The sequence below is a fragment of the Bombyx mori genome, chromosome 23 (genome assembly GCF_030269925.1).
Source record: "Bombyx mori chromosome 23, ASM3026992v2".
NCBI classification, from domain to species: domain Eukaryota; kingdom Metazoa; phylum Arthropoda; class Insecta; order Lepidoptera; family Bombycidae; genus Bombyx; species Bombyx mori.
The window spans coordinates 11692214-11708496 of record NC_085129.1 but is presented as its reverse complement, the minus strand read 5'-3'; the positions used below and the strand labels follow the sequence as shown (position 1 = coordinate 11708496).

Below are 16283 nucleotides of genomic sequence, written 5' to 3'. Positions count from 1 at the left end.
ACTCCTTATCTCCAATCGAAGTGCGTCTCTTAGTTTGTGCTATGTATGAGAATCACCACACCAGGGCCCAGCAGATGGAAGCTACACTTAACATACCTTAGGCGCTGGCTCTATCTCTTGTGTGGTCTATTGAACCATTAATTCATCGAATAAGTGGCGTGACACGATAACGCTTCTTATCATGGCCGTCTCGAGCTGCATACTCGACCCAGACGAGCGGGCAACATACAGCCGACGTCACCCTAAACTCGTCATTTACCGATTCATTCCCAATGCTTTTAGACATTCCAAGCACTGGTCACTGTTCTCGTCGAACTTGTCGAATTCATCATGCAAGTTATCTCACAGACAAAACCAACTGATTTTCTCGCCGGAACTGTTCAGTCGCAATTCCAATGCGGTGGTAGAGTAAGCGAGGCACTGCTCTTGCTAGAGCAAATATTAGCAAAGACTTCTTGTGGCTACCGGCGATTCTTCTTCTATACCGTTCCCTCACTACTGAGGATCGCGACCACATGTGATGTTTTCCACTGTGTTCGATCATGGGTGACATGGACCGCATGGTACAGACTACCACCAAGTTTTTTTTTTTTATTGCTTAGATGGGTGGACGAGCTCACAGCCCACCTGGTGTTAAGTGGTTACTAGAGCCCATAGACAGCTACAAAGTAAATGCGCCACCCACCTTGAGACATAAGTTCTAAGGTCTCAGGTATAGTTACAACGGCTGCCCCACCCTTCAAACCGAAACGCATTACTGCTTCACGGCAGAAACAGGCAGGGTGGTGGTACCTACCCGTGCGGACTCACAAGAGGTCCTACCAAAACCAATCTTACTAGATCTACCGGGGATTAGGTAGGGAAAAAAGAATATTAATTTTCACAATATTTAAATGTCAACGAATTGCCGGTGCTTTAGTTGTAAGTGACCACGACGGTTCAAAACATCCGAAATAATAAAATTAATACAATAAATGCGGAATTAAATCGTAAATGTAGTTTTAATTGTATATAACTCGCGAAAACCGAAAAGTATACTAATAAGAAAGTCTTTAAGGAACAAAGAGAGCTATCAAAGCATCATCTCTCTTATCGTATCACTTTTTCACGGTCCGCGTTATTATCTTCGTTAAATATGTTTGACATTTAAGCTTTAAGTGTATTAATCTTTGTTATGATTGTTTCTTGGCACCAAAATTAAACGAGGAAGTCCAAGCCTGAGCCATTTAATAAAATATACACAATTTTAAACCCTGATGCTACTTTAATGATTACTTAGTAGGTATAATAAAAAAATCATTAGAAATGACGCCATCCACTTAAAATATTTATTAATATATTTTACAGGTGCTTAGCTCGCACTGATGTAGATTATAAAGAAAAATGTTCTGGAAATAAAATAAAATGCTTTAATAGCAATTACAAATAGAAATAACGAGTTTGACGTGACAACGTTCTATAATTCGATAGAGCCGGCTGCACGCACGAAAAAACATGACTCAAGCGGCATTACCTCGCTGTGAGGCGTTCCGTTTAAGGCTTGAAATGCAAGCGAGAGCGCGCAATGAGCGACAAAGAGGTACAATCAGCCTCCGCGTTCGGCAGCGTTCGACATCTGTCTCTCTCCTACTTGAGTGAGCGATGCATCCACGTGGACAGCTGCTATACAATAATACATTTACATGTTTTCGTCAAGTATGAAGTTCAGTGAAATGTGAATGTGGTGTCAATTGTTTATAGCAACGATAATTGCAATAATTGAAAAATGAAACCATTCCATCAGTATTTTTTTATGACGTTGTCACGTTCAACTATCGTCAGTAAACCGACTTTACAGACAACCGATTTATTTATTTATTTGATTCTTGTTGAGATATTAAGCCATAGTAATAAAAATGTTGCGTCATGTCTCAAGGTGGTGGAAACAAGGTAGGCTCTGAGCTCCTTCACCAGAACTCTCATTTACCATATTACAAATATCATAAAGAGTAGGTAATTGAAATTTAAGTGATCCTTGAAACGAATCATTCAGGATAACGTCATTGTCCTACCAAAATTGTACAATAAGATAAATCTATGCGAGCTCACAAAGAAACTAGCAAAAAAGTCTGTTGACCATAGCAGTAAGTTGATACGTGCTGGTATATGGACCGCTGCTTATACTCCTTTTCTGTATCTAAGCTGATGGTCTAGAGAGACCATGTCTGCGTCGCCGGGCAGTAGGTGAGCTCACAGGGCTCAAACCTGAAGATGTTGCTAAGATAAACCCTAGCAAGAGTCGTGCTTCGCAGAATCTACCACCGGACCGGAAGCGCGACCCACAGAAAATCCGGCGAGAAATTCAGTGGGCTGTGTCTGTGGGTTAATTTACTCGCCTAGCCCTTCGTCGCAAACGACGGGTTCGACGTAAACGATGACCGGCTTATACTCCGATGAATTCCTTAATCACCTCATATGAGCTCCAGTGGAAGAGAGACACCATATCAGCCATATCTGATAAAAATACAAAAATGAATTGCTGTTCGTTAGTCTCGCTAAAACTCGAGAACGGCTGGACCGATTTGGCTAATTTTGGTCTTGAATTATAAATATTGGAAGTCGAGAAATTTTGGATAAATTTGTGGAAGTCCAGAGAAGGTTTAAAATGTAGACAAATGAATGAAAATGTTCGGAATTAAATTAAAATAACAATTTTGTTTCCTCCCGTCCCCTCCCGTCGGAAGGATTCCTTTTGTTTGTTTTAAGTTTATTTAATACTAGCGGCCCGCTCCGGCTCCGCTCCGGCTCCGCTCGGGTCTTTAACGAAAATTTCAACCATATTTGACGTTGTATTATTTTTTTAAATAAAAGAACATTTATTGCGGCATAACTATAATAGTTAGATATATGCTGTCGCGACACTTTTTGTAAATAATAACGTGTTCTACAAAGCCGTAGTACATTATTTTATTCTATCATCAATAGTTTTCGCAGGGCACGCAATGTAAAGAATATTTCACATAATTTTTTTACACCTTGGGTTACATTATTCTAATTTTAGTAGGGATCCCTATATTTTTTTTCAAAAAAGATTATAGCCTATGTCACTTGGGAATAATGTTGCTTCCAAACAGTGCAAGAATTTTTCAAATCGGTTCAGTAGTTTCGGAGCCTATTCAATACAAACAAACAAACAAAATTTTCTTCTTTATAATATTAGTAAAAACAAAACTTTAGGTCTTTTATTTATCGATTGAGGCACTACGAAGTCTGCCGGGTCAGCTAGTCTATAAATATCAGAATACTTAATAACAATTGTTCCATTAGACAATCTAAATTAAATTATAGTAACGATATTATAATGATCTTTTCCCAGAAATGAGAAGATACTTTTAACAAAGAAAATACATGTTAAAGGATAATAGGTAGTTTTCAACTTGAGACGATTTTCAAGTATTCTATAATACATTAACGAAGCATTTATTGTCACTGGCGTTAAATATCATAGCCTTGATGTCTCTGGACATTAAGATGTACGACCCATAGTCACAGCATTTGTTCAGCTGGTTTTTTCATTACTCATTCCCGTAATAATTTGCACAGTACTCTTATAAGATTGACTCATGTATATCTTAACGTGCCTGAAAATTAGTCATTGCCTTATTTAAAGATATCCAAACATAGTTCGCCACTATTGATAAAATCATTAAATAGTATGATTTTCTATAAATAAAAGAAATCGTATGAATATTGTTTTAAAGGTATTTATGAGAAACACTTGTAAAATAAGGTATGTACTTACGTAATTAGTGTGAAAATAAAATAGGCAACTAGTATAACATAAATATAAAAAATAAGAATAAATAGTTGAATATCTGCCTCTAATTCCCTTCTAGACAACAGTCAGAAAAGAAACAACGTTAAAGTACAGGGCCGGATTTAGAGGTCTGGAGGCCTCGGGGCAACAGAGGAGTGGAGGCCCCCTGGCTCCAAATTATTTTCCAATTAAAATGAACTATTTTATTCAGTCAGTTTTTCAATAAATAATTTATTGTGAAATCACGTAGATTCTCTTAGTATTTAACAAATATACATAAATATAATCAGAGATAAAAATTATCTGAAATTAAATTTTAGTGTTAACGTTAACGCTTAGTAATACAACGACAAAAATTAATCTTGTCGGAATTTGAAAGTTTTTTTTTCCAAAATATCTATTCTGGGGGCCCTTTGCTTGTGGAGGCCCCGGGGCTTTCGCCCCGGTTGCCCTCCCCTGAATACGGCCCTGATAATGTACTCATAGTCTTTTCTAAAAGTGAAATGTACCTAAATTTTGTAATTTCTTTCGTTTTCGCCGAGATGTAGCTTCTCTGTGTTTAATCTGGCGTTATTTTGGGAATTTTACATTAGGAACACTTACTCACTGGCAACTGTTGTAGTCATTAATAAACAAAAACTCCTAGCTCTAGCAAAAACACTTAGTCTACCACCCGATCGGAATCGCGACCCACTGAGAAGATCCCACGAGAAACTCAGTGGGTTGACAATTGTAAGCGATTCATTCACTGATACTGATACATTGTACATACTGACATATTGTAAGCGGAGAGCATCGGATTCTAAAGGATATGCCCGATTTAGTCGTATCAAACGATACGTCTAAGCCGAGTTTCAAATCAGATAGCTACCAGAACCGACTGCCCTTGACATGTCAGGTCTCTTTCTGAGGCGCTCAGTTGCTAACAACTAGCAAATACACATCTCCCAGCTGGCCGTGCTCGCATATCTACCCCGGTGCAACTGGAAAGGCTTACGGTCGCAAATAATCTTTCCATCCTTAAAAAAAAACTTAGTTGACTATTAGCATTTTGTTAAATTTAAACCACATGGGCTGCTTTAACGGATGCGTGCTGACCGTAAAATCACTGAGTCAGTTGTGTGTGATCCGGAATCGATGATTCATCCATTCATCTCACACCGTGAATGGACCACCGTGAAATCTAACGTTTTGTTCTGTAATCCGAGATTTTACTAAAGTTAATAATTTACATCATTTGAAATATTGCAGTGCTCATATAAAAAACTTATCTCTCTGGACAATTTACTTGAGGTAGAATTTTGTATCGGAAACGAATTTTTTTCATTTTTCTCTTTATTGTACCTTTATTAGTTAATTTTCATCCGGGAAAACAATGGGGACTCAATATATTATGTATGTATATTATAATAATCAATGTTTTGTCAAATAAATACTTTGTTTGAGAAATTACTCTTTTGATTCCATACGATTCGATAATAAAATATAAATTATAAAAAAATTAAGAAAAACCTTTTCATTGCTGATTAAAACAAAGTGAAAAGACATACCCCTAATACTAAGCTATAACTATCAGCTATTTTTATTTCGAAGTTATCATGAGTTCGAGATGTTACCATGTACATGTAACGTATGGATAATTTTTATATTTTGTTAATTTTTATTTTTTGCAAATAGAATGGAAGTGCTAATGTAAATATATATACTACAACTGTTTCCGTATATAGCGGGTCTTTTACGAAACATACTAAAAACTTTTTGGTTAATAATTGGGTAAAGATAGTGTTTACGAAATCTTTACTCTCTTTTGTAATTTATACCAGAGTATCATATGAAATATTCAATAACGTCACAGAATTATGAAAACTTCAAAATAACTGTAATAATGTGAGGCTTATCTTGAAAATGGCAAGCGTTACGAAATATTGAGCGGTGAGGTCACGTTTGTGGCAAGATTTGTTAATGAGTAACTAAAATAACAAATCAGTTGAGATTGTTAGAGATTTTATTCGTTACCAGTGTAGGTAACCCGGCCATGCTCTGCTGCGGCAATCGGTATATTTACTATTATTTCAACCTTAAGACGAAATACGATTAATTTACTGGTGGTAGGATTTTTTGTGAGTCCGCACGGGTAGGTACCACCACCCTGCCTATTTCTACCGTGAAACAGTAATGCGTTTCGGTTTGAAGGGTGAGGCAGCCGTTGTAATTATTCTGAGACCTCTGAACTCATAAGCCCCATCCTCATAATCCTCAAGAACCCATCATTTATTAATTTATCAGTTCAATGTCGAACAGCGGAGCAAAATTTCATTTTTATTACTTTTAACCACATTTTAACAGGCAGGGAATAGAGGAAGGAAATAGTGATCCCAACGGGTACGTAATGGTGATAACTATTTTGATCTGTCTATTTTTTGAGCGATAACGCGTTCCTAATTGAAGGGTGGACCAGCTACTATCTTAGAAAATCAAGACATTGATTTTTAGGCGGCGTTTAGGTTGTTATATCTCTAGGCTACATTAGCCAACTAACATCACGCCAACCTTAATAACATAAAGCTCATTTGCACGTCTTAAACGTATGAAAGAAAAACATAAGGAAAATCAATAAAATAAAAAAAAACAATATTTCGTTCCCATTCAAGTTACAGTGAAGCCGGTCGGATAAGTATAATGACGTAGTAACTACGTCATTACCGCCCACTGATTTTATTACGATATCAAGAAAATATAGGAATCGGGCCTGTCCCTAGTTTCTTAATCATGATCTTGTGAGAAAAAAACACAGGGATTGTGTAAACGTAAAACAAGTGAATATCGTGATTGCATTGCTGTTTTTAAAACTATTTTTTATTTTATTTTATGTTCTTTATCTTCAATCATAAGCATTTGTAAACCCAAGCCACTTTTTTTCTCCTACCTATGTTGATAGCCTTGAGAGGCTATTTCTGATAGAAGTGTGCTAACACTGGCCTCAGCAAGAGCAGTGCTTCGCAGAATCTAGCATCGAATCGTAAACGCGACCCACTAACGGCCAGTCCCAATATCGGATCCTCGATCGCGAGATCGGTTCAATCGGAGATCGAAAACGATCTCCAATCTGTGTCCCAATAACTATGGATAGCAAACATCGATCGATTTTCAAAATGGATCGCCGATCGATCTATTTTGTGAAGTTGACTGAGAAGATCTAGTCGGGAGACTGAACTAGCGGCCAATATTCCGCTAAGCGGTTGCCAGAGTTCGAATTCAACACAACGTATATGCTGCATCTTAAGACCTTAGGGCGAGTTTAATTTGTATTTATACTATTAGGATAACGGATGGCTACCCCGAACTTGAAACAAAACACTTTGTGGCAAAATTAGGCCTATTGATGGTGATGACTTTATGTAAATTGAGTCATCTGATGCTTCTCATACCGTTGTAGGAATCCGGAACAGAACTCTTCAACAGGATGCAAAAATCATGTTAGGTATTATTAGTTAGTCATCCCGGGAATTCCGATACAGAGTCGATATGAAACTGGCCATAATATTTTCAAGATAAATCACCCTTGTAAACTTTTGAGTGTGAATTGATTTACCGGATCGTTCGAAATCGAAATTGAAGATGACATTTTCAAATGCGATTCAGAAAGAGTCCTAATTAGCAAGCAGTCGTTAAGCTATGCCTGTGACACTGCTGCTGCCCATGAGCATCGATAATTGTTAACCATCGGCTAAGAGGTATGCTCGTCTTCATTAAAAAGACAATAAAATAAATCACTAGGAGCACTGGAAGTGAAGCTAGACAGGACAATGAACCCATATTTATGAATTTTGGCACGTCGTCAAAATTAAGTAACTAATAATCAATAAACTAACCAATTACACCACAGTCGGTTTTAGTGAATCAACCGGTGAAAGTGACCCTGTTTCATTTAAGAAAAGAAAAAAAAAAGCAACAAAAGTGAGTCACTATGGCAGAGCAAATACGATCAATTGATTGTTTATCCACTTAGACGATGACTTTTAAACAGGCATTCTATGTCACTACTTAGCTACCTACCTTCTACTTGCTTGCCAATAAATCTTAAATATTTTACATATTATTTAAATTTTATTACATCATGTAAAAATATTTCGAAACAATAACTTTAATAAAATAAACTTGGATCAATGTTAAAATTATATTAATAGTACTTAATATTTTAGTAATGACAATTATCTTAAAATACAAAAATTGCTTTAAGATTTCCAAAGTTTAATCTAAATGATGGATTAAATGGCACGCATATTAAATATGTGCAAAAATTTAGACAAAACCTTCACATTACATCAAGACTCTTTTATTTAGTCTAATTTTAGACTGTCATTTTAGAACAGTTATTATTTATTTGTCGTTTAACTTGACCTAAAACGGTAACATATACATACATACATCTATACCAAAAAAGGCGATTCTAAATATATTCTATATTGAAAAACTAAAATTATGTTTTCCTGAAGCATTTATTGGCAGTAGGACGTTTTGTGAGTCCGCACGGGTAGGTACCACCACCCTACCTACATATTTTTACGGTGAAGCAGTAAGGCTTTTCGGTTTGAAGGGTGGTACAGCCATTATACTGTAAAAATTGAGACCTTAGAACTCTTGTCTCAAGGTGGGTGGCGGCATTTACCTAGTAGATGAGCTTCGGTAACCACTCAACACTAAGCAAGCCATGAGCTTGTCCACCCATCTAAGCAACTAAAAAAGCAATTACTTTAAAAAATAAATACCCCTTTCACTACTAATCAAAATCAATTCAGAGCTACCAGGGAAATTTAACAAATTTGTCATTTGGACCATAGGTCACGGTTAGCCAGTTAACAAAACCATCAGCTCTCACGACCAATGCTTCATCTGAACCAATTTCAATGACATCATGATTTACACCGAAAACATTCAGTACCTTTTTAGTCTACTTTGTTTAGCGAGGAATTTCAGGTTGATTTTTGATTTTTATCTAGTCTGAATTCAGAGAACGGAAATAAGTGAGATAAATAAGTTTTTGCTGCGCCTTTTGCGTCACAACTTCGATTCCCCGGCCGGAGTTGTGACATCATTAATTTATCGGGCCAGCTATGACGTCTTATTCTCTGATCCGGTACACGATTTAAGTTTTAGTAACACTTTTCTAGATAATTGCTGGCGGATGTGGAAAACCCTTAGCACATGTAACTCTTAGTAAACGAGGTACTTAATGAACTTCAACTTCTTTAGTGCAATGTATTTTTGTATTTATTTCTATATTATTGATGAATATGCACAAAAATATTATTATGTGTCTAAATATCACGGGGTGAAAGGCTCTTTAGCGTAAGCGACATTCCGATTAATATGCGATATTTGTCTTTGTAATTAAAGGTCCGCTTTGTTTCGTATTAGCATCAACAATTCGATGTTTTTAATTGAACTTCAATTCGGTTTACCTTATTTAAATAGATGAAGAAGTGTTTTTGTTATGATATTTTTTCCAAATTTTAAATAAATTTTCCTTTCAATTTTTAATAAAGCTATAGTGTTATAAAATGCCCGTTTTCAGTTGTTAACGGTTAAATAGTTACCGATGCACTATGTTTTACTAGCGGTTTACAGCATAAATGCCGCCACACACCTTGAGATATTACACAGACGCGGATTAAAAGTTTGCTTTGATTGTTGTTATATGGTATTATTACTCCTGCATCCTAGTTTTTTTTTGAGAGGAATGATTATCGGTGGCCCGATGGCCTTCTCAGTTTCACCAGGACAGGTGGGCGAGCACAGACTCGGCCAGGAGATCATAGAAGTAATTCGTGAATATATCTTAAGTATGTACATATTTCATTAGAAAAATTGATACCTGCCTGCGGGATTTGAACACAGACATAGTAGCATCGGTTGCTACGCGTAAAAACCTGTGAATTTTATTTTTTAGGCCACGATGGCTAAGCTTCATTTTGATTTCGGAATAACATTAAAACATCGTTTTTCTAATTTGACCAAAGCCTTTTAACACTTTTTACGTGAATACGAGGACTGGTAGAAGGAGGAGGATGGTAAAAGCAAACGGATTACCAGTAATTTATAAGGTATTTTCTTTTCTTAAACTTCTCCAAAGTTTTAACATTTACTTGCGAATTACAGACACGAACCATGTTTTAGTTATTCTATTATTTCTAATATTTTTCATTTCCTAATTAATCAGAAATGTTTGCTATTAAGTTATCTTATGTATTACTATTACAATTTAATATAACAACACTTCAGTTGTATTTTAACAGTTTAAGGTACAATTTCGCGATGCGTGGGCATAGCTTCCTTTCAATAGGGACCCAATTATTTCTTAATGAAAGCGGAAATAGAATACGCGTCATATAAATAGAGAAACCTATCCTACATTACATTTTTATTAATAGCTTTGTTTCATTAAATACATATCCGGTTACAGTAATTGGCTGTAGATTCAGAAAAACTATTTTATTTATAACTGTGTCACATTATCTTTACTCGTATGAGTATACTAGCGTACTCGCCCGCTTCGCTGGGCATTTAAAATTAACATTATTATTTCTCATCCCCACAAAGATTCTCATCATTAACGCAACTGGTGTAGGGTATTTATTGTCATTATTATTAGGGAGTCCAACGCTCATATAAATATTAGCCTATCCATTAAGTACATGTATTTTCTACACGGATACCAAGTTTCAAGTCAATCGGATGCATGGTTCAGTAGTTATAAAGGAACATCCATAAAAACCACTGTAGATTTATATATTAGTATAGATTAGTATAGATTACATAGCTATTGCAATTCGAGTGCTGCTATATCGATATCAAATCTCACTTGTTCCTGAACGTCCTTTTTTTTCAATGAATTTCCCTCATCTAAAAATATTCAGGCAAGAAAAAAGAAATTTTAAGTACCATTTTCACTAATTGTCACCCGATTTTATTTGCAACGTAGATATGGCGAGTAGGTATAGATAGGTATCGTTTTGGAAATATTTGTTTTTGCTGGGTTTTTTTCGATCTTATTCATTTTTCTCGACATAGTCGTTTTTTTGGTCGGAATGTTAATACCAAAAAAGAGTGTAAATGTGAAACATAAAGTTTATATTCAATTAGCCAAACTAGAAAATAATTAAATTCTTTTATTATTTTCTTGCACGAATTAGTAATACCGAATGATGCTTAATTCGTAATGTGGATATTCGTTATGGTTATGGAATAGAATTCAGATCTGACATCTCAAGGAATCTCGAAATCCATGTAAGCGCTGGTTGTTTACCTAAAATATTTCTGTTTATATGTATATATTTTTGTCACATTTTCTCATTTTAATATTCAAAAAGTACTCATAATAAATAGTCACATAGTTGAGTTAGTGCTAAATAAGGTTGTCATGTTGGCAAATAGCGCAAGTGCGATAATTAATCTACTCGATTAAATAAGTGCATTAAACGTGTTGTAGTCTCATGAACAAACAAACATCAAAATAGTATTTAAAATAATCTGTATAAAGGACTGCCAACATTTTTGTCTATCTATTTTCTTAATTTGTAGTCGCTAACGGCTAAAACGTAATTGGCCCATGCTTTTAAATGTTACACTACGAAAATATGAATTTTAGGAAAACAACGAAATAGAAGTGTGATCAGTCTTGAACCCGCAATCTTTCGATAGAAAAGAGAATAGATGTTTCAAATGTTACAGTCATATATTTATTTGTTTGTTTATAATTGAAGTTATAATTTTATATTTGTGTGAACTAAGATTTTTATATTTAAAAATGCATACATTGATTGTTTGAAATGAGTATTCGTAAACATGATAAGGAATAATAGATTTTCATTCTGTCGCGTTGAAAGTGTATAATATAAATCAGGTTCCAATGTATTACGGAACTGTTTTCGATTAGGTACATTAACTTTGTATGTGATTCGAACTAGATAAAACTGGAAGTATATGTTCTCTATAGGCAGAGGTCGGCAATCTTTTCAGTAGCAAGAGCCAAAAATAACAATTTACAAAATTTCAAAGTTTTTAACAAGTCACTGGAGTGCTCTGAAGAATTGTTTTTTTTTTTTTACGATTTTGCCTTCAATCCGGAAACCATGAGCAAAATTTTCGGGGAAGAGCAACCGTTTTTCCGGCTCAATTCAATTTTCCATTTATTTTGGTTACACCTTGCTATAAATTCTAGTAAGTTTAATTCTAGATAAATCGTGATTTATCGAACATTACATGCACATTACATTAAAATAACCACAGGTTTCATCTAGCAAAACTGGTAGGCCTTTGATCTGTAACTAGTTATTTGAAAGTGTCGTGAATCATATAGAACGACACGCGGATTCGAAACTAAAATGTTGTTTCGTCTGACAAACCCCGTGTCTTTCAAAGGTCGGCTTCGTGATCCACCTTTCGAGGCTTTTCCAATACGTACTTCATAAGCTGCACTTTTTTGGAATTAAATTCATTATAAAGACGTATGTACAAATCAGTGACGTCAGAACGATGGAATCATGAGTCGTAAAAACGAATCAAGATATTTGAAATAATAGTTTTATGCTTCAATTCAGTTCGCCGTTTGGAAATTGGGCACCTAAATTAGTGTTGATCAGATTAAATTTACTTAAAATTAGTTATAACCGCGATGTTTTTTTCTATTTGAAATGACCGCTCGGGTTGTGTTAAAGACCAGAGGATCATATTACTGGTGGCAGGATAATGTCAACCGGCACGGGTAGGTGCTATCACCAAGCTTGTTTGACCAGCGAAATTGTTGTGGAATCTATTGGGAAGAGTTGGAACAGCCTTACATTAGCCGTAATGCAATTGTTAATTAGACCTTGTGGTTCAAGTTGAGTGGTGGCATTCACATTGTGATATCTACCATATATAGCCATATATACCATATATCTACCATAACATATGTGGCACTTAAGTAACTCCCGGTGGGCCGTGATCTCGTACAACTGTCATCACAATAAAAAGAATCATACATCACAATGTGAATCAAACTACTCGCATTTTCTCAAATGATTAAGAAGAATATGGAACTTCAGCAACATCGATTACCTATATTCCTTTACCATACGTACATACATATATCTTGGGTACTGATATTAAGGCATTTCATGGCCTTACGTCTGCTCATTCCTGCTTAAAAGCAATCAAGCCAATATGCAACTGAGACTTGAAACTAGTTTTTCAAGGCACATAACATTACGCGGACCGTGATTTTCTTTTCTCATCTGCCTTAAAATAATAAAACTAAACTATATACCTAAACTTATCACCGTTTGTTTATTCACACCTCGTACTTTGTTGTATTACTATTTGAATAGAGCTATCTCAATATTAAATAGTTGTCGTGAACTAACATGGATTCGGCTGGCGGAAGCGTGGAAGGAACGTTGTGATGTATTTGCGTCATATCCGATTCTCCGATGGGCCAAAGTACAACTCGGAAGACATTAACCGTGCTTATGGAGGTTCGAACTACTGACGTATTATAGAGAAAATGAAATAAATTGTTGATGACGTTCGTTTTATATTGCGTGCATGGGTTAGCAAGCTCACAGCGTGATGCTGCCACATACTTTGAGACATTGAAGTCTATAGTTATCCCTGATTTGATATATTACATTTAGTAAATACAAACACACAAAAAGTCTTCACTAAATACCGAACAGCTGGCATTGGTATATATCACTACATAGTATAAAACAAAGTCGCTCTCTCTGTCCCTATATCTGTCTTTCCCTATGTATCTTTAAAACTACGCAACGGATTTTGATGCGATTTTTTTAAATAGATAGAGTGATTGAAGAGGAAGGTTTATATGTATAATAACCTCGATTAAATAGTGGAGAAATCAATAATAAATAACAATTTCCGAAGCGAAGCGAGGGCGGGAGAGTGGGTGGTGGAAAGCATACTTGTCATATTCGTACATAACATACTACGTAGAATGAGTGTTATTAGGGTAGGGCGATTGTTTTTTTTTTCCTTAAAATACACTTTAACAATTCCTGGAGATAGTGTATGAGAAACAAGTCCACGGAATTAATTGAACGTTCTGGCTCGTGCCAAGCAGTTCAATTGACTCTGTTTGTTTGATGAGGTGACTCAACATGCAGATTCATATTTTGTACCTCACTATTTAACAAACGAGATTAGTTCCTACTATGAATAATCCAATTTAAGATCTCTCAGTTTTATGACTTGCTTTTCTAAATTCTCGTGAACTCATAAGAGCAAGTAAAATTTTGCTCTGTCACTTCTAAACAATATAACGAATCTTGAAGTTCATCGTTCGCTATCAAACATTAGTGCCCCGCGAACAACCTCACTCAAGGTCCTCGTTCACTGAGCGATACGTCAAGTTCATTGATGAATTGCCTTTGTGTTGCTCTCTGTACGCACACGCCGCAAACGAAAATGCGTCAGCGGAAAGTGCACTTGTGTGCTCGACTGTACTCATGGGTGCGTCGATTTCTATATCAATTCTAGCGAAGCTGTTATGTGTGCGTGTACGCATGCTTGTTTGTGACAGGACGCTTAACAATAGCCGGAATAGGAAGCGCCAACGGCGAAATGGGCGTGCAGACTGACTCCCCAGACAAGATCCGTAAGCGGGTTCTTGCCACTAGATTTAGTTTTTGTTAATTCGTTAATTAAGCGCAAACAATACCAGATCGGACGGCTTCACGCATAGAGAACACAGTGCTCCGATTGTGTAAGCGTGTTTGCCCGTCGGAAATCCTGGTTCATACTGTCTCGTTAGCAGATAGTTATTGAATACGATGACGAGACAAAAAAAAAATATCCGATTGCTTATTCCGTAATGGAATATTTTAGTAAATATTTTCTAATTAACATCTACAGAAAAATTGGACTTGTTATCAATTCATGTATGAATCAGAATGCTAAAAACTATTAACTAAACGTAGCAAGTAATTAAGCATTATAACCGTCCTTACATATTAATATACCTAGAATTTATTATTTGATATAGTCTTAATTGAGTTTGAATTTAGTATTCTTTCCAAATTCCGGCAAACCGAGATATTTTTTAATAATGTACATAAAATTGCTAAGTGATTGAATGAAGCTTGATTTTTTTATTGATTAGTTGGGTGGATAAGCTCACGGCCCACCTGGTGTTAGCCCATAGACACCAATAATGTAAATGCCGCCATCCAACTATGAGTTCAAGTCTCAATTTTATATTACAACGGTTGCCCCACCGTTCAAACCGAAGCGTATTACTGCTTCGTGGCAGAAACAGACAGGGTGATTGTGGTATCTACCCGTGTGGGCTCAAAATATGGCCTATACTACACGATGTTATTCTTTCACCGTAGAAGTTGTTCGTGAACATTTATTAAGAACGTATTTCAATAGAATATTTGGCACCTGTCTGCGGGATTCGAAACAACAGCGCAGTCGCATCGCTCAATATACGAATGCGTATATTGAGCGATGCGAGCGAATGCATCAAGCGTATAGTTCTTTAAGCCGCGACGATTTCACGATTTTGGTTTTAAATATTCACTAGAACCAATACATATACGGTTATGCTATGAAATAAAGTTGAAGGATTCCGCAGTGATAGATAATATAGTATATTTGTCAAAGGAGAGTCAGCCCAGCCACCTCGAGTATCAGACGCTTCTACATTCCTTTAGCCTATCCATAGTAGCAGAACTCTCAATTGCCTACCCAATTTTTTCTCGAATTTTCTATTTTTATCTCAGAATATCTTTTTACTGGTGGTAGGACCTCTTGTGAGTCCGCGCGGGTAGGTACCACCGCCCTGCCTATTTCTGCCGTGAAGCAGTAATGCGTTTCGGTTTGAAGGGTGGGGCAGCCGTTGTAACTATACTTGAGACCTTAGAACTTATATCTCAAGGTGGGTGGCGCATTTACGTCGTGGATGTCTATGGGTTCCAGTAACCACTTAACATCAGGTGGGCTGTGAGCTCGTCCACCTACCTAAGCAATAAAAAAAAAAAAAAGCAGACGCGTATACGTCTTACATGGTACACCAAGATTCCTGCCTTATCCGACCCAGGCGACGGGGCAACGTAAAGCCGCCGTCGCTTTAAGCTCCAAACATGCCTTGTCAGATCCCCGGATCCACTCTTGGTGCTTTTAGGCCTCTCAAGCACAGGTCACCGTCGTCGTCGAGTTTTCGTCGTAATCGACGAGTGAGCGGTGACCGATCTAACTCACCGACCGACATGGCTCACTGAGTTTCTCGCCGGATCTTCTCGGTGGGTTGTGAATCCGATCCGGTGGTAGATTCTGCTTTACTGCTCTCGCTAGGGCTAGTGTTAGCTAATTCTCTCAAGCTGAGCCCGTTAGCTCGCTTACCCATCAGGGTGTAGCTGGAATAACCTTTTAAGCTACCAACGAATAGGTAGAGGAAATAATTGTTTGACACTACCTCTGAAAAGAA

At 36.5% G+C, this 16283-nt stretch overlaps 1 protein-coding gene across 1 annotated transcript in view; it reads left to right on the top strand.

The window, feature by feature from the left end:
- The window catches only part of LOC101739051 (uncharacterized), a 61580-nt gene that overhangs the window by 15191 nt on the left and 30106 nt on the right, over positions 1 to 16283 (top strand). The gene's annotated exons all lie outside the window — the stretch shown is intronic.